This window comes from Gorilla gorilla, chromosome 8 (assembly GCF_029281585.2).
Source record: "Gorilla gorilla gorilla isolate KB3781 chromosome 8, NHGRI_mGorGor1-v2.1_pri, whole genome shotgun sequence".
Lineage (NCBI taxonomy): Eukaryota > Metazoa > Chordata > Mammalia > Primates > Hominidae > Gorilla > Gorilla gorilla.
The window spans coordinates 71,589,003-71,610,434 of NC_073232.2; the positions used below are offsets into that span (position 1 = coordinate 71,589,003).

The 21,432-nt window shown below is 45.5% G+C and overlaps 1 long non-coding RNA gene across 1 annotated transcript; it reads right to left on the reverse strand.

Moving 5' to 3' along the window:
- Window positions 1-8,393: 8,393 nt before the first annotated feature.
- On the reverse strand, window positions 8,394-13,721 carry LOC101148941 (uncharacterized). The gene is made up of 3 exons (XR_002007552.3): window positions 13,620-13,721; window positions 13,425-13,494; window positions 8,394-9,341 (listed from the first exon to the last, which is right to left on the reverse strand). It is a non-coding gene; the product is annotated as an uncharacterized lncRNA (long non-coding RNA).
- Window positions 13,722-21,432: the final 7,711 nt, after the last annotated feature.

A 21,432-nucleotide genomic window follows, 5' to 3' on the forward strand; every position in this document is an offset into this window, starting at 1 on the left:
CAATCCTAATAGGATGCTGAAGGGTTTTTTTAAATTTTCAATTCAGAGGCCCATTTTAAAAAATATGCTCACTGTTGGTTAAGGCACACAGCTGATTTTGTTAATATATATGAGGATCCATGTCTAAAGAGCTCAAAGTTATTATTAAACTCATAACTACTAAATTAACAAGCACATATATAACATAAACATTCTCAAATACACGACTGTGTCATGTTTAAACTCTACTTGTTCTCTGAGCACCATTTTATGCAAAACTATCTAAGAAAACAGCTGCCAATTAAATTGGAATGAGATAAAGTCAACCTATGCCAATGAATGGAGCAATATTGGAACCTATTTTCCAGAACTAACTTGATGATCATTCAACAAGAGATTCTGGCAGGAAAAAAGAATATATACATACACACACACACATATACAGGTTCTTTTCAGAAAATGTCTCAAAAATGTGGTCCTCATCATGTGAACACAGTGTTCGTGTGTGTGCTGCCTGATTTGACTCCCAACTTTCTGCCATTGCATTGGTGTTTGGGGGGTTTTGTTCTCATAGTACAGAAAAGCTTTTAATTGTTAAATGTGTGCAAAATAAAATGCAAACTACACAACTCAATTACTTTCCTTCAAACTGATGGCCATGTTTCTCAGTGTCTGTCAGTTGTTTTAACAAAAACTTTTCTCATCTGCAAAGAACTGAAATTACCCTTTCAACATTTGTTTTCCAAAATCCCTGCTCTGTTTTCTCTTTGAAATTCAAAATTACTAATATACCATACTGCAAATATAAGTGCCTTTCTCCAGAAAGCTCTAGTGGCCAAGTAGAAATGTTTCCCTTCGGATCAAGGAAATGGTATTTTGTGATTAAATTAGTTTGAGCAACACAGCTCTGGGTGTTTTATATCGCAGAGCTGTGATTTTCTAGCAGATGGCTTCGACATTTTTATACTGAGGCAAGTTTTAGTTTTCCAACCTCAGTTAAAATCTTTAAAATGTTTGCTTTAGAAGGAATTACTACACAATGGGAAAAGAACCATATGCAATACCTTATCATTTAGGAAAAATATTCCATTTCGAAACTGAGTTTCATTAAGGCCTGTTTTGTGTAAGCAGGCTGCAGGTTCAGTTGCTACACACATTGTTAGGGCCCTGCAAGTGTCTGTTTTTCGTTACCCTCCCCACACAACCCAGCCCTCTGAACCCCGGCGCCTGCATCTGTGCGCTTACATGCTGTGATTCATTGCAATAACAGGAATTTGCTGCTGTTATGATTGAGATAAATCAGCTTTGTGGTCTGGGCAGCCATTCTGATAACCATGGCTCCACCTCAAATTTGCTGCCTGGTCTTAAACCATCTGCAATACAGTCTGGTCGACGAAGCAGACACAGAGATACTATATTTTCTTAGGAATTAAAATAAAATAGATACTATGGACCAGGAATTTAACTAACACCTTTCCCTACATTAACTAATTTAATCCTTACAACATCCTTAGGGGTTAACTCCTTCTCTTATCTGCCTTAGATAGAATAAGGGATTGCTTGCCCACAGCACCCCAGTTGGTGTGCAGCTCAGCTTGATCCCTGGGTCCTAGCTCTGAACAGCTGTTATGACATGCTGTCACCTTGCCATCTTGGCTCCAGGGTGAGAACTGGAGTCCCCCACTGTTCATTTCTGTAGTGGGTTCTGAAGGGAAGGAAAACCAGACTTGGTCTTCCACACTCTCCCCAACCCAATCACCTGTGTGCACCTTGGGCTGGGTCCATCACTGGCCATGGCATAGACTGGTCTCTTGGCAAAGCTGAAGGGAGGTTAGCCAACCTGGAGTTTTCTACCTAGTCACCTCCCACTAGCAATGGTAACTGTGACTTCTCTCTCTCTTCTTTCTTACATACTATTTTCTTATTCTTTTTCTTTCTTTTTTTTTTTTTTTTTTTTTTTTTTTTGAGACACGGTCTTGCTTTGCCACATAGGCTAGAGTGCAGTGGCATGATCACAGCACACTGCAGCCTACACCTCCTGGGCTCAAACAATCCTCCTGACTCAGCCTCTTGAGTAGCTGGGACTACAGGGGCATGCCACCACACCAGCTAATTTTTTTTGTATATATGGGGTGTATGTTGCCAAGGCTGCTCTCAAACTCCTGGACTCAAACCATCCTCCCACCTCGACCTCCCAAATGTTGGGATTACAAGCATGAGCCACCACACCTTGCCTATTCTACCTAGTTTTATATTTGCCTCCACAGCAAAGAATTTTAATATGTTCCTTTGTGTAGTACAACTGAAAAATTTACTGTTTATCTAAAATTCAAATTTAACTGGGCATCTTGTGTTTTATTTGCTCACTCTGGTCACCCTAACTAGGTGATCACCAATGCAGAATGCATTGGACTCCTTAAACAGCAGGACAAGGTCACAAAGGTGGAGGGCCTGGTCCCTGCTGCTCCCCCACTTCTAGTGTCCTTTCCCTTCTCACATGGAGTCCGCCTGTCACACCTGCTCACCTGACCTAAGACTGTGGCCATCCCTTTGCAGCCGGCCGGTCTCACTCAGATGTCCCTGCTACATGAGCCCTTCCCTGCCAGCCCTGTCTTGCACACCCTATATTTTCATTTATTTCATGTTTATATATTTCATCCCACCCAATTAAACAGCAGGGACCTGGCCCAGGGCACTGGGGCAGCCCCATCTAGCACACGGTAAGCTTCCTATTAGCAACTGTGAATGGATGAATCCTCCAGGAAGCCTGAGCATTCCTTGATACACTAATGAGGCTTCTGACACATGGTGCCTAACGAAGGATGTTCCAGTGGTCTGACCAGCCATCTTCAGGTGTGAAGTGCCTCCAGCCATGCCAAGAACTCCTTGGACAGCACGCTGACACTGCACATTACCCTTCCTCTCAACTCCAGGGCCAACTGGCAGCTTCTCTGTCACTTACCACAGTTGCCTTGCATGTCTGTGTTATCTACCAGGCCAGACTGAGTTCACACAGAGCAGAGACCACTACCCCATGCCCCTCACCTCGTGGAGTGAGCATCCAAGAAGCGCAGACTCCGTGGTGGGGGTTGCATTGTGCATGTGTTCAAGCACTCACATGCTCCTCGGAGCTCTGCCCAGGCCAGGCTGGCCAGCATCGGGTCATGACAGATGGGGCCTCACAGACACTGTGCAGACACAGTGTAGACATGGCAGTCAGGATGGAGCACTCATCCCATGGGGCTTGATGCTGTAAGCCAGTTGTGAGGGCAGGAAGCAGGAGCTTAGCTGGAGTAGCCACCAAGGTGAGGCAGGTTTTCACTGGTGAGGCCAAGTTTGACAACGGGATAGAAGAGTAACTAGAGAAGGGTAATGTAGTTCTTGTGTTTCCCGGGCCTCTCAAAACATCTGAAAAGTCTACTTTTTGCCAGGTGCTCTGCTAGTCACCAAAATACAGATGAATAGATGTGACCCTAACCTTGGGGGGCTTATGGTTTTCTCCCACACTCCTCTCAGCTATCACCTTCTGAAGGACGAGGATACACATCCTTTGTCACCTTGGCTGCCTGGAGCCTAATCGAGAATTGGCCTCGGTAAGAGTCATTGTTATTGCTCCATGTTCCTCTAAAAGAAGGGACTAGAACAAAAGGGATAGACTCGGAAATGGAATTGGGCAAAATCACATAAGCAAGAAGCTTTCAGTAGCCTGAATTCTCCAGCAGTGGAACGGGCTTTCCTTTGGGAGGATGCGTTTCCTTTTTCTCAACGTGGCCAAGCATGGGTTGGGCCACCTCTTAACAAGAACCCTGTGGAGGAAACTCAGGCACGTCCGCCATGCCTCTCAGGCCTCTCGTGACCCAGGAGGCTCCATGTTCCCTTGGTGGTGATGTGGTTGTTTTCAGAGTCTTTTCAAGAACTCTGTATTAGCATTCTCCAGAGAAACTGAATAATAAGATAGAGAGAGAGAGATCTATATATAGATATAGATAAAAAGAGATTGATTATGGGAATTGGCTCATGGGATTGTGGAGGCTGAGAGACCCCACGATCTGCCATCGACACCCTGGAGCCCAGGAAAGCCAGTGGTGTGATTCAGCCCAAACCTGAAGACCTGAGAATCAAGAAAGCCAACAGTGTAGGTTCAAGTCTGAGTCTGCAGGCCTGAGAACCAAAAGTGCTTGTGTCTGCAGGCAGGAGAAAAGGGGCAACCCAGCCCAAGGAGAGAAAGAGAGAATTTTCCCTTCTGCCTTTCGGTTCTTTTTGGGCCCTCAACAGATTGCATGGTGCCCAATCACATGGGTGAGGGCGGACCTTCTTACTCAGTCCACTGATTCAAATGCTCATCTCTTCTGGAAACACACTCACGGGCACACCCAGAAATAATGTCTGACCAGCTGTCTGCATCCTTAACCTGGTCAAGTCAACACATAAAATCAACCCTCACAGTATGGATGATATGGAGATACTAGGTGATTCCCATAACGTTTATTAATTATTCTGCAAAAGAGTCAGGAATATGGATCCTTGGTCTTTCTGATGATCAAAATATTTATTCACTGACACTGTACCTAGCAAGAAAACATTATCCAACAATCTGTCTCCTCCTCTGGCTCAACTTCTCACCCTGCTCTTCCCTCCATCTGCATCTGATATCTCTGTAGAGGGACTCCATTCCCTCACAACCCATATCCATGCAATGGAAAAACCCACAGGAGCAGGAGAAGGGGACAGATTGCGTTCCTGCCACAGTTCTTCTCCCTTGAGGCGACAGAGGCTCGTCACAGGCCGATCTGTGGTCGCATTCCATTCTGGTGACACATTTGAAAGGACATGTTCTTTTAGGCACAGTAAAATTGAATCTCATCTCCACATGTGGAGCTAAGTAGGAAAATTACCTTAATTAAACGCAGCAGAATTCAGATTTATTGCCCACCACATGGAGTGCTCTTAGTCTCTGAGGACCGAACCTGATATTCCAGAAAAGCCATTTTCCACTGGCGCTGTGCACTTGTCCACCTATGGCCTTCAGATGCATAGACTCGAGAAGAAGAAATGCGTTCCACAATTTTCAATGTGGTAAAGAGATTTACAGTTTAATAAAAACCATAAGGCCAATGCAACTAGTTGAAAAGTGAACGCAAAGTCAAATTACAGTTTAGGCCACATGTCCTAAGCAAGTGGGTTGACTGTTTGGCCTCCTCCCTGACCTCACTGGAATCAGAGGGTCTTCTTTGTTCTAAATAAACTCATGCTTTGGTATCCTGTAGGCTGTTTTCAGCTCCAGGTAGTAAAAACTATTGACTGTGGGAAAGAGATTAGAGAAATAAAGCAATAGATCAACAGTACATAAAACTGAAACCCTGAGAAGTAGATTGTTTTCCCTAACAAACAGGTCTAAGCTGGAAAAGAGGAAACACACAGAGGGCCCGGAACACAGTGAATGGCCCAATTGTGCGACAAGCAATTCAGAAAGGCAGGCAGAGAGGCTTACCCATCTAGCAGGCGCTTGTGTGGGGCCAGAATTCCCTCTGAGTCATTAATTTTAAACAGTGCTAAAATGCTAGAATTCTCATTGCACATGAAATAGAATGAATGCTCTTGGAGACAAAGAAGTACTTCAAGGATGCCGTCGATCCTTACTGTATTTGCCTTGACCATCATTTTTCCTTGGCTTGTTTTCTTTGTTTTAACCTGAGCAATCTTACCAGTTCCCATCATCACCACAACCACCTCTCATGCAATGACCCAACTGCTGGCTTCTCTTCAAGGGTCCAGAGCCCCATTTCCAGTGCTCAGCTGGGTGCCCCCACTTGTCTACTGAACATCTGAAATGGGTCTCCCACAGGCACCTCAAATTCCACATGCCCCCAACTCAGCTCAGTATCTTTTCCGCTAAGCAAGCCCCTCCTCCTCTCTTCCCTGTGCCCATCAGCTCCATCCACAACCCCAGTCAGACAACTCGGCCAGAGGCTCTCATGCTGTGCTCTGCATGACCACAGCTTCATGGCTGTGATGCACCCACTCTGTTGGCACTGACCATTGCCCAGCAGCCTCCCTGAGTTGCAGCTCCGTGCATGCAGTGCAAGAGGGCCAGAGCCTCTGACCCCGGCTTCTCCTCTCTCCCAGTATGCATCCCTGTGTGCACAGGTGAGCTCCTCTTGCAGAGTTCCTGACTGGACCCATCCAGGCTGGAGCCACTCAGGCCCCACAATCTTCTCCCAGCCTGAGGCCGGCTCCAAGGAAGACCTCCAACTTGTTCAGCACTCATGCCCAGACCCCTGGCAACTCACTGATCCCTGCTGTTGTCCGCTTGTTGGAGTGATGCCTGCCCCACCAGCACTGTCTTGCCCATAGCCACATTCCCATATTTGTCTCCAGTAGCCTGTGCCTATCCTCGATGCTTGTCCCTTGAACAACACAGGTTTCAATGCATGGATCCACTTATACTCAGATTTTCCAACCAAACTCTGATGGAAAACACAGTATTCCCAGCAAGCGAAGGCTGCTTATGCAGAGGCCTGCCTTTCCTTACACACGGGTTCTGCAGGGCTGACAGTGGGACTTGAGTATGCATGGAGTTTGATATACTCGGGGGTCCTGGAACGAATCCCCACCCACACCAAGGGAGGACTGTATGAAGAGGAGACTTATTCAGGGAAGTGGCTCACGTGGTTGTGGAGGCTGAGAATTCCTGCAATCTGCCATCTGTCAGCTGGGAAGCAGGGAAGCCAGTGGTGACATGCAGCCTGAGCCCTAAGGCTTGAGAAATGGGGAAGGCGGTGGCTGATGGCCTAAGTCCCGGTTTGGGTAGGGAAACCTGAGAACCAGGAGCACCAGTGTTCAAGGGCAGGAGAGGATGGATGTCTCCACTCAAGCAGGAGAGGGTAGATCCACTTTTCCTCCACCTGTTTGTTCTATTCAGGCCCTCAATGGATTGGACAATGCCTGCCTGCGCTGGTGAGGATGGGTCTTCTTATTCAGTCCACGATTCAAATGCCAGCCTCTTCCAAAACACCCACACAGACACACCAGATATAACGCACTGCCAGCCATCTGGGCATCCCTTAGGCACACCACATTGACCCATAAAATTAACCATCATAATACCTAATTGCATGGATTGTATAATTGTGTAGATAAATATGGATCATGTAAGCACTAACAAAAAGAAGACATAAGCAGTATTTCCAACGTAGAACTCAAGGTAACACATTAAATGAGAGAAGGGGATGCCACATTAACAAAAGGCATGGTCTCTTTGCCTGGAAGCCTGTCCCAGCTTTTTATGGGGCTGGCCACCTGTCCTCTGGCCTTGGCTTCAGTGCGCCCTCCCCAGGGAGACCTTCCTGACCATCCCACAAACAGTCCATCCCCTCCATACCTTGAAAAGGCTGCTCATTTGTTTCCTTCATAGCACCAACCGGGATTCTTATAAATTAATACTTATTTATCTGCTTGTTTATTGTTTGTTTTGTAGCTATAATGTATGAATCATAAAGTGCAGGAGGCCACTAGATTCTTTTATCTGCCATTGTATTTCTAGTGCTTAGCACAGTGCCCAGCACACCAAAAGCATTTAATAAGTATTCCTAAAATGAGCACCACTGTATAACATCACAAATCTAGGCAACCAAAAGTTCCAGAAATATCTCAATAAAATATATTTTAAATGCAGAAAAATTTAGCAAAGCTACATGAACCAGTACCAGTCCATGGCCCATTAGGAACCAGGCCACACAGAAGGAGGTGAGTGGCAAGTGAGTGAGCGAAGTGTTATCTGTATTTACAGCCACTCCTCCTGGCTCACATTACCACCTGAGCTCCACCCCCTGTCAGATCAGTGGTGGCATTAGAGTCTCCTACAAGCACGAACCCTATTGTGGTCTGTGCATGCGAGGAATCTATATTAGGTTGCACACTCCTTATGAGAATGTATTGCCTGGTGATCTGTCACTGTCTCCCATCACCCCCAGAGAGGACCATCTAGTTGTAGGAAAACAAGCTCAGAGCTCCCACTGATTTCTACATTATTGTGAGTTTTACCATCATTTCATTAATTACAGTGTAATAATAATAGAAATAGAGTGCACAATAAATGTAATGCACTTGAATCATCCTGAAACCATCCCCTACCATCATCCATGGAAAAACTGTCTTCCACAAAACCAGTCCCTGGTGCCAAAAAGGTTGGGGACACTGAATTTCATTCAACAAACATTTACTTAATTCCTATATGAATCAGGTTCTGTTAAGTAGTTGAAGCTGAGCTGAGGACGAAATGGACAATTCTGCCTCAACAAACTTGAATCGAGATGACTCCAGGACTTGGCTAACACAACTACCATTGACTAAATATGATATATAAACATATGCACATGGCAGAGTGTGTATATATATTACTCTATTCCAACAGATAATATATATTTCATAGTATATTTTTGGAACACTGTCAAAAATTGATCATGTTTGAGGATAAAAAAGATATTAATGCTTTATCTAAAATTAAAATCCTCCATATTATTTTCTCTAAACACAATGTAATAAAACCAGACTTTAATAACAAAACAAGAGCCTACAATTCTAAGTATTTGGACATTCAAATAAATCTGGACCTACACATGGAAAACGAAATTGAATTACAATTAGTATGCCCCCTACAGAAACCTGTGGAGTTTGCTCAATGTAGTACATAGAGGAAAACTCATAGAATTAACTGATTTTTTAGAAGTCAAAATAACGAAATAATTGAATTAAGCGCTTGACACAAGGATATAGCAAAATGATAATAAAATTTAAGCCAAAATAAATAGGAAAAAATATAAACTCAAACATTAAAGAAATAAAGGGGGAAATCACAGTGGAGAAGTAAAAATAAACAGTTGGTTATTTTTAAAATAAAGATAAAACAGACAAACCTCTTTAAGTCAGGCCAAGAAAAAAAGAAGAAAATCAAACACAAACAGCATTAGCAATAAGAAAGGAAATATAATCACAGACCCAGTGGAGACTAAATAATTGCGAGAGAACCACACTCAACTCTGCACAATAAACGTGATCACGTAAATGAACTGGGCACTTTTTTAAGAAAGCCTACAAAAACAAAATTAAGTTAAAATGAGAGAACTGAATAGACCAGAGGAACTCCATGGGCTCAGATATGCAGGTGGCACCAGGAGGTCCCCTGAGCCCAGTTCCTGGACATGGCCCTGGGACTTCTGTCCCTGCGGCCTCTGGCCACCATGTCCGGTCCTCTAATGATGCCTCTAAGAAAGGTTCTGTGTGTCCTTGCTTCTGACGAAAGCTCAGGCCGGTGCATCTGGTTCTCAGGATCTGGGTCATATGCCTTCAGTGGGAGCTGGGCTCTGCAAAATAAAGGTGGGAAAGGCCCTGCCTAAACACAGGAATGAAGTTCAGAGACTCATCACCCAAAAAAGAAACACATGACCACCACATGAACACAAAAAGTCCTTATTGGAAATTAGAGTGGATTTGAATTCACATCTCAGCAACCTCATTTCAGTGCCAAGCAAGCTGTAACATAGACACTTCTCTAGCAGCTCAAGTTCAGCACCATGGAGGAGCTACTTTGAATTTTATATTTCACCCCTATCACATGCAACACTTATTTACTGAGTGCCAAATATGAGCAAGGTGTAATCTCAATGGTTTATTTACACGTGTCCACCTAGATGCCTCCTAAGCGGACCTCAAAGTCAGCAAGCCTGGAAAGTGACCGCTGATCACTGACCCTCCATTTAGGATAATAAGAGCACCCACTTTGCATAGGGATTATAAAGCTTAAATGGGACTGTGAGAAGAACATGACTAGGGATAACTAAATATTCGTTATCTTTATTAGTATCCTCCTCTGCCTCCAACCTGAGCCTCCCATGACCCCTCCCTCATTATAAACTCACTCAAGCCAAGTGCAGCCTTTATCCCTGAAGACCCACCTCTCATATCACCTGCTCTGTACAGAGCAGTGGCCCCAGGAAGGGCAAGCCCCGGACTCTCTGCACTCCCAACACTGCTTCAGGCCTCCCTGACCTCTCACACCTCCGTGCTCCCCAGGCACAGAGCTCCAGCCACACTGACCTCCTTTGGTCCTTGAGCACCCCAAGCCCATTTGTGCCCCAGGAACCTTTGCGTTTTCCTGATAGTTTTTGCTCCAAATCTTTACCTGGCTGGATCCTGTTCATCCCACAAGTGTCATCCTATCTCTCCTGTCCTCTGAGAAAACTTCTCCCATCACCCTAACTGGAATGCAGCTCCTTTCCCACCCCACCCTTTACTGCCCCTCCTCATCTTATTTTCTTCATATCACTGCCTGCAATGGGTCTATCTATCCCCCCATTAGAACGTAAGCTCAATGATCTAAGATCTTAGCCCCAGGACCTCAATAAATAAATAAAAAATTAATGCATGGATAGATGAATGAATGGATGGGTGGATAGACAGACAGGTGGATAGATGAATAGGTTAGTGAATGGATGGATGGGTGGGTGGGTGGATGGATGGATGGATTGATGGATGGATGGATGGATGGATGGATTCACGAACCATAGGCACTTCTGTTTTAAAACTTAAAATCCGAATGACTGTCTGCTTAATATCTGTGTCCTAACAGAACATGAGTGCTGAAAGACAGAGGGTGTCCTACTGATTCCTGTCTACCTAATGCCTAAAGGTATGCCACCCAGCTTTCTGCTGACTTAATTTAATTCATTCTATGTTGCCCTAAACTCTTACTGCAATGATTCTCAAATTTACCTGTTCAGTACAGCCTTTGCTTTTCCTACTCTCTCCACTTTCCTTGTAGCACATTAAAGATGGTCTCCTTTGTCATGTCTCCCATTGAGAAGTGGGCTCTGATTTCCTTCCCCTTGAATCTGGGCTGGTCCTGGGGATTTGCATGGCCAATAGAATGTGGCGGAAGGGAACTACAGGACTTCTGAAGCCAGGTCATAAGGAGCCTTGCAGCTTCTGCATGGGTCTGTTGGCAGTCTCATTATTGGAATCCAGTTGCCATGATGTGAGGCACCCATGCCACATGAAGAGTCTATGTCTAAGTCTATGCGTGAGTTCCAGCATCAACCTGCAGCCAGGCGAGCAAGCCATCGAGGGTGCCTAGGCCAGCTGAGCCTTCAGATGAATACAGCCCCAGTCAACATATGACTGTGACCACCCAGCCAACCACAGAACAATGGGAGATAATAAATTCTTATTAAACCACTAAGTTTCTGCATAGTTTTCTAGGCAGCAATAGCTGAAGAAATACTCTCTAATAAATACCAAAATAAAGGTGTAATGAAGAATAGGCCAGTATACGCAATAGAAGAGAAGGAACACTGGGAGCTAGGTGTTCTAGCCTTAACTCTGCTACCAGCTAGTTGTTTAGGATCACGTAACCTCTCTAGGTCTTTTGGGAGAGAGTATTTTAATTTAAGAGATGAGGCCAGTCGTATGTAACCCTAAGTCTTTCACCCTATGTGTGCATTTTTATAATTTGCTTTTACCAAACTTTATTGTATAACTAAATAAAGTAAATAACGTATATAATTTAATTCAGATTTAATTCAGATGTTCTCGTAGTATGAGTAAGGAAGTAAAAAATAGGTGCTACCAGCATCACAATTTTGCCTTGGGTTGGTCCAATTTAAGAAGCAAAGAAAAAAGTGGGACACCAGAGAACAGAGCTGGAGGGCGTCTTCAAGAGTAAAGACTCCAGCCTGCTGTAGAGACCCAATCAAGAAAATGAGTTGCCAGTAATTAAAATGTGCCTGTTAGAAATAGGACGGTGACCCAGGGTCAATGACAGGAAGGGTTTGGGGGTTGCATTGTTTTGCTTTGTTTTGTTTTTCTTCTGAGTTTAAATGAAGGGTTTGATGATGTTGGCAAGTTGCTTGCTTCACAAGGAGAGGGTCAGAACTCAAAGAGGGCTTCCAGCTCAGATATCATCTTTCCAGGATTTTGAGCTCTTCCCTTTGTTTCTAAAGCAGAAATGTGATCACATGGCTCCCCTGCTGAAAAATTTATCGTGCTCCTATTGTCTGCAGCAAAAGGAACAATTCGAATTTCTCCATCTGGCCCCTCCTGCTTCCTCACCACCCACCCACCCAGCCCCCACGCCCCCCACGCCCCGACACATTGAGCACCAGTCCTTACTGAGGTGTCTGGTCCTTCTCCCTCGGGATGCTCTTCTCCCAGATGGAGAACCAGGTAAAGATATGCTTCTGTCTTACCCCTGGCCCACATCCTGTTGAAGTTCCCTGACTGCAGCTACAGCAACTTTGGATTTTGGAAATGATTTGAGAGCAGCTTGCTGTAAAAGTGCTCTACTTTGGGCTGGCAGCTGGACTTTGCCTTCACCATTTGCCATGCAGGTGAGCCTTGGACTTAGCTGGTTCTTGGTGTGCTTGCCACAGACTTGGTGACGCCCCATCCCTCCGCTGACAATCGGAAATTCTTCACTTCCTGCCAGGTGCTTCCCAGCATGCCCTGCTGCCAGGAGAACGGCGGCAGGCAGGCGTCTCTTCAGGATGCCCTTCCAGCTGCCCGAGGTTCCCGCTCCTCCTCTGCCCTTAGCATCAGGGACACGTCCACTCCCTCCCAAGCCTCTGCAAATGCTCCCTGCTCTAGGAATGAGGTGGAGCACACAGCACTTAGCACAAAGGCCAACCTTCCACAAGGAGTAGCTGTTTTTACATCATTTCCTCATCCACTTTTACAATTACATGAATAATTCTTAAATAAGTAATATATACACATGACAAAATCAAAGGCACAAGAGGTCAAATCAAAGGTCAAGAGGCACATCATTCAGTTTCTGACTCCACATCTGTTTTATCTGGCATGCTAGTGTGTGGCATGCATAGCATTCATTCCTGGGTTTTTTTAAATACTCAAAGAAATTTTATTTTCTCTTTAGTTTGCCGAATAAATTCAGCACATCTTTCTTGGCATTGCAAATCACGTATTCCTGATGTGGACAGTCCCAGTTCTAAGAACTATGGAAGCTTATTATGTTTTTTTTTAAGCTGAAAACATTCTGATTTTTAAATGTCAAAAAAACACAAATGTATAAAAGGTTTATGATGAAAGTCCCAGTCCTATCTTTAGCACTGGGTTGCCCAATTACCCAAGACCCTCCACTGGGAGGCAAATATAATTTTTAAAATATTTTTTAATATTTTGCTATTAATAAACTAAGATAGCCACCTGTAGTTGACCATGTCCTCCTTTTGCCACTGCAATGTCAAAATGCCCACTTCTGTTTTGGCACTAAGATAATGCAGTTCTGATTTTCTGCATGTCTCCTCCGCTAGACTGCAGGCACCTTGACCACAGGGAACACTAAGGCATCAACAGATGTCTCTGGGACGATGTTGACAGAGCCGTTCCCCCACAGAACTTAATAATCAATGAGACAGATAAACTGCACATACCTGTGGAACTTTGGGGAGCCAAGGGTCAGAATCCACCATACCCACATCTCTTCTTCCACATCTCTTCTTCCTGTTTCCAGAGCAGCAACCAAGGCTCATACCAGCCTCTCACCCACTTCAGACACACCTCTTGCCCTCACCTGTGGGGCAGGTTTCCCAGGCTCTGGGGCCACTGCCCGTCTGGACAGGAAGTACCTGGAGGAGAGGTCCGGGGGTGGAATGCTTTGGCCAGAGGAGCAGGCTGGCTCCAGGCTTGTCTGCTGGGGGCCGGATGATTCCTTCGGACTCATGGCATCTGGCCTCTCTGGCAGCAGATTCTCCCTTTTCTAAGCCTGCCCCACCCCCTCATGATTCTCTGGATTTCTCACGTTGCACCTGCCTCAGACCACAGGCCACTTAACGACCTCAGAGACTAAGTAACCACCATGCCAACTAAAATGTGACCTGCATGCCCCTCCCTTGGTTATGATTTAGGTTTTACACCACAATCCCTTCTAGTTATTTGGTTTCTTCACCTGTTACTTGTCCCTATCACCAAAATAATAATAATAGCTAACAGTTAAGATGAGGGAAACTGAATCAGGCAAGGTTTAAGTGGCCTGCCCCAGGTCACAGGCCAGGAGACAGAGCCCCAGCTCCAGGGCCTGAGCGCTGAGTTCTGTGCAGCCAGGAGAAGCTGCTGCACATGCCGGCAGGTGGGGAGGGGATGGCAGACCTGGTTTTAGAAGTGGAGGTGCAATTTAGGATCCTATTGGATGACAGCCAGGAACACACAGACCCTGCCCAAATCACAGCCACCATCCTGTGAAGCTGCTCTGAGAGAGGAACACACTCAAAGAACAAGTCAGACGGGAAAGTAACAGTACTTCAGATGGGGAAAGTAACACTACTTCAGATGAGGAAAGTAACAGTACTTCAGATGAGGAAAGTAACAGTACTTCAGATGGGAAAGGTAATAGTACTTCAGATGGGGAAAGTAACAGTACTTCAGATGGGAAAGGTAATAGTACTTCAGATGGGGAAAGTAACAGTACTTCAGATGGAGAAAGTAACAGTACTTCAGACAGGGAAAGTAACAGTACTTCAGATGATGGGGAAAGTAACAGTACTTCAGATGGGGAAAGTAACAGAACTTCAGAGGATGGGGAAAATAACAGTACTTCAGACAGTGAAAGTAACAGTACTTCAAACGGGGAAAGTAACAGTACTTCAGATGGGGAAGGTAATAGTACTTCAGATGGGGCAAGTAACAGTACTTCAGACAGGGAAAGTAACAGTACTTCAGGGCAGCTGCACTTTTTGTTACCCATCCTCTGTGCAGGGCCTGCATCGGTGCTGGGTAAGAAGGTCCAACCCCAGCTCCAAAGGACCTCCCCAGCTTACCCCCATCCCTCCCTCCCACCCACCCTTGCCCAGCCCCAGGAATGCCAGACTCCAGTCAGACACAGCAGAGAAAGTGACCAGGTGAGACACTTCACGATGCTGACCACCTGCCCAGAGTGTGGACTATCTCCTCCTCCGCCGGGAAGCATGGGGAAGAGAGGACACCAATGGGAATCAGTCAAAAGAGGCTTCTAGAAAGTTTCCAATAACTGGCATTGAGTTTGTCCTTTCCTATTCTCTCAAAATGTTAGAGAAGACAAACATAAAATACGTGGGTACAATATGAAGTGTAGAGGGCCTGGAAGTGAAACCCTGCTTCTGCAGTCTGAATGTGCCTGTGTCTTCCACCCCACAGCGCCAGCCTCCCTCCAGGGTACGCCCAGCCTGCTGAGGGCGACTGACCCACCTCTCTTATTCCCAGCCCCCTCCAAGGTGCCCTCTGGGTGCATGGGGAAAGACTCACATGGTCTTATGGGGGTGGTAAGCAAGGTAAAGAGTTCCAGAACCCATGCCCTGATGCTGATCAACTATTGCAGAGTCCGAAACAGTTTCCTGTGTGGCACTGCAGTGGCAGTCCATCCTCCCTGTGCTCAGTCCAGCCAGCATCCCCTGCTGCTGAGTCAGCTGGCCACAGAGCAGAGAGCACCCTCAACACAGCCTCACCCTCCTCTGCACCTGGCCCACACAGTGAACCCACTGGGTCTCAACCCATCTTCTCCCCACACAGGAGCCCATGGTTGGGCAACGCACATTTCCCTGGGTGGGTTGACCCTGAGGAGGCAAACTAAACCCTGGACCCAGTGCCTGGTCAGCAGATGAATTCAAGGTAACTTAGTGATGAGTCAAGGGGTGACCCAGGTACTGGTGAAGTGTAGGATAGGCTCTATTCCATCCTGGAGCACCCACGTGCACAGAGCTGGGGGAAGGCTCTGCCCGCTGTGGCCTGCCAAGGGCCCAGGGCCACTTACACTGACCTGCCCCAACTGAAGCCTCTGCTTCCAAAATAAAGCAAAAAAAAAAAAAAACAAGAATATCTCCTGGGCTGTGGATCCTCCATGAGGTCCGGCTTGTCAATTCTCCTTTGAAGGTGAACAGCAGAAACTACACAAACTTAAAACAAAGACTATAAACCACTAAACACACACAGCTCTACTATTTCAAGGGGCTGGTGGAGAGAACACTGAGGGCGGGTAAGAACATGTTAAAAATCAGCTCCCACCTGCCAGCATTCCAGCCATCTCACCAGGAGAGGTGGTGAGATGAAGTCATCAGCAGTGGGAATGTTGAGCCCACCCTGGAGCTGTGGCAGGATAAAACACCCGGGGACTCTCCAAGGCAACCCATGGCCTCCACCTCACTGGGATTTAGCTGATATATTCAGAGGTGGTCTTGGTCTTGAGCTCCAAGGAGACGAGAAGGTGGATCAGCGGTCTGGGTGTGTGCAATCGTATTTTCTGCTGCAGTCAGGACGACTGTGGCTCAAATGCACCCTTGTTCCTGCTCCAGGAAGATGATGGGGCCCAAAGGAAAAAGCAGAGATGTCTGGGTTAGCAGAGGTGAGTTTTAATATTGACTCAGCCACTGCTGAGAACCTTGGGAAGGGGCGAGGAAGACTAGGAGAGAAGCCCCTGGGCATTCAGGATCTCAGCAAAGAGGCCAAGAGATTGAGCAGAACCAATGGAGTGGTTCCACCAATTGAGTGGAATCCAAGTCAAGGAGACATGGATGTTTCCAGTTGGATTCAGAGGATGGAGGAATAGATGCTGACCTTGGAGAAGCATGAGGATTGGAGTTGGGCATTGACCCTCTCCACACCAACTCCCACCCCCAAGAGCTGAGACTCAGAGAGGGCTGACTGCTAGACTGCACTCCTATAGTTTTTCCCTCAACAACCACCCAGAAGGTGCCAGCCTCTGTGCTAGCCATGAAGAAAAAAAAGGGTGAAGACCAAATGTGACCTCTCTGCCACCGTGACTCTAGGCACAGCCACCCTGGCCCACATCCTGGGCTTCCTACATGGTGTCCTTGATTTGGGTGGCTCCCTCTGCACCTGCCCATTCTCTCTGATTTTTTTTTCTTTCTCAACTGGAAGGATCCATGTTCTCTGAACATTTTGTCCTCTAAAACTAAATGCCCTGGTAGAAAATAATTTGAGGGGCAACATTCTTTCCCTGGTCATGCCCGGCACTGGTGGATCTGCCCTCTGCCCTCGGCGCCCCTTTCTCAGCACATTCCTGTGTTTCCATAGCTGACAGCCCCACCCCAGCCCTCTCTGTTCTCACCTGGCAGACAGGTGGGGGCACTCAGGGTAGCTGAGGTGTGGAGACTGTGCCCACCAGGAGTGACTCCTGCATATTCAGAGGCCGCCTTCAGGGGCTGGCAGCCATTGTGAACACCAAGGAGATGATCCAAGTCCTAGTCCAAGACCACACCCTACTCCTTGCCCCGACACGGCCCACTCAGAGGCTCACTGCTTTCACATGTCTTCTTTTACTTCTCCTCAGGTAGCCCTGTAACTATGGTTGAGTGTGATTATGCACATGGCATAATTATAATGCATATCTGCCTCCCTCTACCCCAGCACCTTTTGCCTGGGTCCTCACCAGCTCCCACACTGTCCTTGACTTCCAGAGCTGTCTCACTATGTGTGTGCACACATGTGTACACGTGTGTGTGTGCACGCGCACACAATTCCATCAGATTCTGAGGGGTAGAAATCCTCTCTCTGCCAGATTCTAGTTGGTAGAAATCCTATATTTACACCTCAAGTTCAGCACATAGACAATGCATATAGACAAGCATATAGAAAGCATATAGACAATGTAATGCTTTCCTGTTGGACTTCATTGAACCTTGAAGCTTCTCATTTCAATTCCGGAAACAGAAGTGTGGCTCAGATGATGGGCTCCAGAGCCCTGAAATGAGCATGTGTTGAGAGTGGCTGCTAATGCTCCAACTGTCTTCTCGAGGGCCTGTGGTGTGTGTTAAGGGGGCTACAAACAGAACAGGAGATGTTTCTGCCCTTCTTCTCAGCTGGTGACTGTCATGACCATTTTCAGTCACCTCGGCACATGCAGGGCCTCCAGTTACACAGAAGCATCGGCTGGAGCAGCGTCTGCTCATGTATAAAGACAATGTCACCTGGACAGCTGCAGGGCTCAGGACTGGGGGACACCTGTTGCCCCTGCGGAGGGAGCTACTCTAAAACTTAGGGAACAACAGAAAGATTTGAGAATTTCGGGACTCCTTAATGTCTCAGCGGGGCTGCTAATAGGTCATCATCTCCCTTTCCATAGCTCTTTAATTTTTTGTGTGGAGTAGAGTTCTGGAAACATTGGATCTCTTCTCCTTGCCACACAGACTACTTAAGAGACGTTGATCCTGTATTTTAAATTGTCTGTTGCAAAGCTATAAGCTTTGATAATTTTTGTATCCGTGTAGCTGTTGTGAGTTCTGAAAACTTGAATCATTATTAACTATCAAATAAAAGAGCCAATGAGAACACTTCTGGCATCTCCCGGCCCTTGTAATTGTTATCACTGTAGATCTGGCATGTTATTCATTATATTCTCTCCATCATGCGAAGGGTGGTTGTTTTTATTGTTCGTTTCTTACACACATGGAAACTAAGGATTAACTCACCCAGGCTAACAGAATTGGCAGCTAGGTTTTCTTGCTCCTAATTTCATTATTTTTCCATTTTATGAACAAATTTGCTTACTATAGAGTAAATTTATAACTTTCACTAGGAGGGTATCTGTTACACAGTGGGCAAGAGAGTCACAAGCAGTTTCTGTGTGGGTGAAAACAGAGCTGGAGATGGGCAAGTCTTATTCCATGTGGGTTTCTTTGGAATAATCTCTTTATAAAGGGAATTAGACGGCTTAAAAGACATTAGATGTCACCTTACCTACAAAACAGTGCTCTATCTTGAATACCCGCTGTGGATGCGCCACTTTACAAAGCAACATACCTGCGTTTTGTCAGTTCTAATAATCAGGTCTTCCTTCTATTAATACATCTTGGCCTCCATTTGGACAAGATATGGTACATCTTTTCCACATCACGCAGCCACAAACATTCTTTTACAGTCCTGAACTGTGATCCAACACAGTCCCCATTTCTGTCAATTTTGTATCAACCCCACTTTAAGGCCAGTGGCCAACAACTGTCTCCTAAAACACGTCTGGAAAATGTCCCTTCCACTTGACATAAATCCTTGGATAGGTTCACTTGCCCAAATGCACACAAACCTTTCTTCTAGCTTATCATTCAACCTGAGGCAATTAGTGTAAAATGTGTGCTAGATATTGGTTATCATGAAGGTGAATGGGACAGGTAGCGGTGAACAGAAACAGGAAGAGTCCTTTCTGACATCTTGAAACGCTAACATCCAAACAAAATCCAACTCTCCCAGACTAATATTCCCATCAAATAAACTGATTCATTTAAAATAACCCAGTCTTAGTCTCATGGAATCCCCAAAAGCAACTGGTGATTACCAGTTTATTTTGTTGTGGTTTACAAACTATCATTTCTAAAACATCCATTCTAAAATGTTTCCTGAGATGATTGCCATTGCTCTGTTGTTTAAAGACACCATACTATTAAGTGTTGTTGTGTTTGTCATGGTTGTTTTTGGTTTGGGTTGGGACTGGTCTACCCATCTCGTTTATACTAACGCACTTTCTTCAAGCCTGAGTGATAACCTTTCCAGTGCTAATGAAAGTGGCTGTACCCTGAAGGTCAGGAAATGTTTCTTATCAAAATAAATGTTGAGCTTCGAGAGCCAAGGCAAGGCAAGGGGACATGCACTGGGGGAGGGAGGTAAGGTCAGAAGAGATTTATAAACAAAAGAAACAACAAATGCAAAGGGCCCAGGGATAAAGAGATTGTGTCAGGATGCAAGGGTAATTCTCCCAAATGCAAGAGTGCTTTTGGCAAATTATTGGGACCAATAATAGAGAAAAGTTGTTAGACATAAGACCAACATAAAAAAAAATTCACCATGAACAGCTAATTAGAAAATGTAATTTAAGAAAGAGATTGCATTTACTATAACAAGAGTCTATATATATGGTGAAAAATCCTGTGGAAGCAGCACAGAACCATTTTGGAGAAATTTTTTTGACTTTTTTTGAAAGACATAGAAGAGGTCAGGAGTTCAAGACCAGCCTGGCCAACATAGCGAAACTCTATCTCTACTAAAAATACAAAATTAGCCAGGCATGGTGGTATGCACCTGTAATCCCAGCTACTTGGGAGGCTGGGGCAGAAGAATCACTTCAACCTGGGAGGCAGAGGCTGCAGTGAGCTGAGATCAGGCCGTTGCATTCCAACCTGGGCAACAGAGCAAGACTCCATCTCAAAAAAAGAAAAAGAAAGAAAGGAAGGAAGGAAGGAAGGAAGGAAGGAAGGAAGGAAGGAAGGAAGGAAGGAAGGAAGGAAGGAAGGAAGGAAAGAAAAAGAAAGAAAGAAAGAAAGAAAGAAAGAAAGAAAGAAAGAAAGAAAGAAAGAAAGAAAGATCGAAAGATCTGAAAAAAGTGTATTGGACACCATGGTTGTAAAGACTTATTATATAGATGTGACTTTTCCTCCAAATAATTCATAAGTGCAGTGAAATTCCCATCAAAATTCCAAGCAGCATTTCCATGGAGCTTGTTGGGGTCATCCTAAAGGTTATTTGAAAGAGTTAAGGCAGCCGTGCACAGTGGCTCACGCCTGTAATCCCAGCACTTTGGGAGGCCGAGGTGGGTGAATCACAAGATCAAGAGATCAAGACCATCCTGGCCAACATGGTGAAACCACATCTCTACTAAAAATACAAAATTAGCCAGGCTTGGTGGCGCATGCCTCTAGTCCCAGCTACTCAGGAGGCTGAGTCAGGAGAATCACTTGAACCCGGGAGGCAGAGGTTGCAAGTGAGCTGAGAATGTGCCACTGCACTCCAGCCTGGTGACAGAGCAAGACTCCGTCTCAAAAAAAATAAATATAAATAAAAAAGAGTAAAGGCACAAAATAGTTGAGACAAACAAAATAGGGAACCTGGAAAGAGGCCCACACATTTATGGGAATTGAAACTACAATAAAGATGGCAGTATAAATCAGTGGGGGAAAGAGGGACAATTTAATAAATGGTAACTTGACAATGATGTCAAATGGCCCCCAGGACCCCAGGTGATCTGCTCCCACATCCTCTCTTCCCTCATCACTTACCACCCCCTTCTCCTTGTGCTCTGTCACTTGGGCCTCTGCGCTGGTCTTTGGATTGGGGGATGCTTCTATCTCAAGTCTTGCCCACTTGCAGGTTCCTGGGGCTGGAATGTTTTTCCCCAGAAAATCCACACCCCCTTGACCTTTACACAAGTGGCACCTTCTCAGTGAGGCCTTTCTCTTCTAGACCACCCCTTCCAACTTCTAAATTCCACCACTACCACCATTACTTGCTCCACTGAAAATACATACACTAGAATAATCCTGGTGGTTTTCGGTTTGGGTTTGTTTGGTTGATTGGTTGGTTAGGGTTTTTTTTGTTCTTTCAAATGTAAGCCTTGGGAGGAAGGAATTCTTGTCCCTTCTGTCCACTGTGATATTCTTCCAAACAGTGTTCACTGGATAGAAGGCC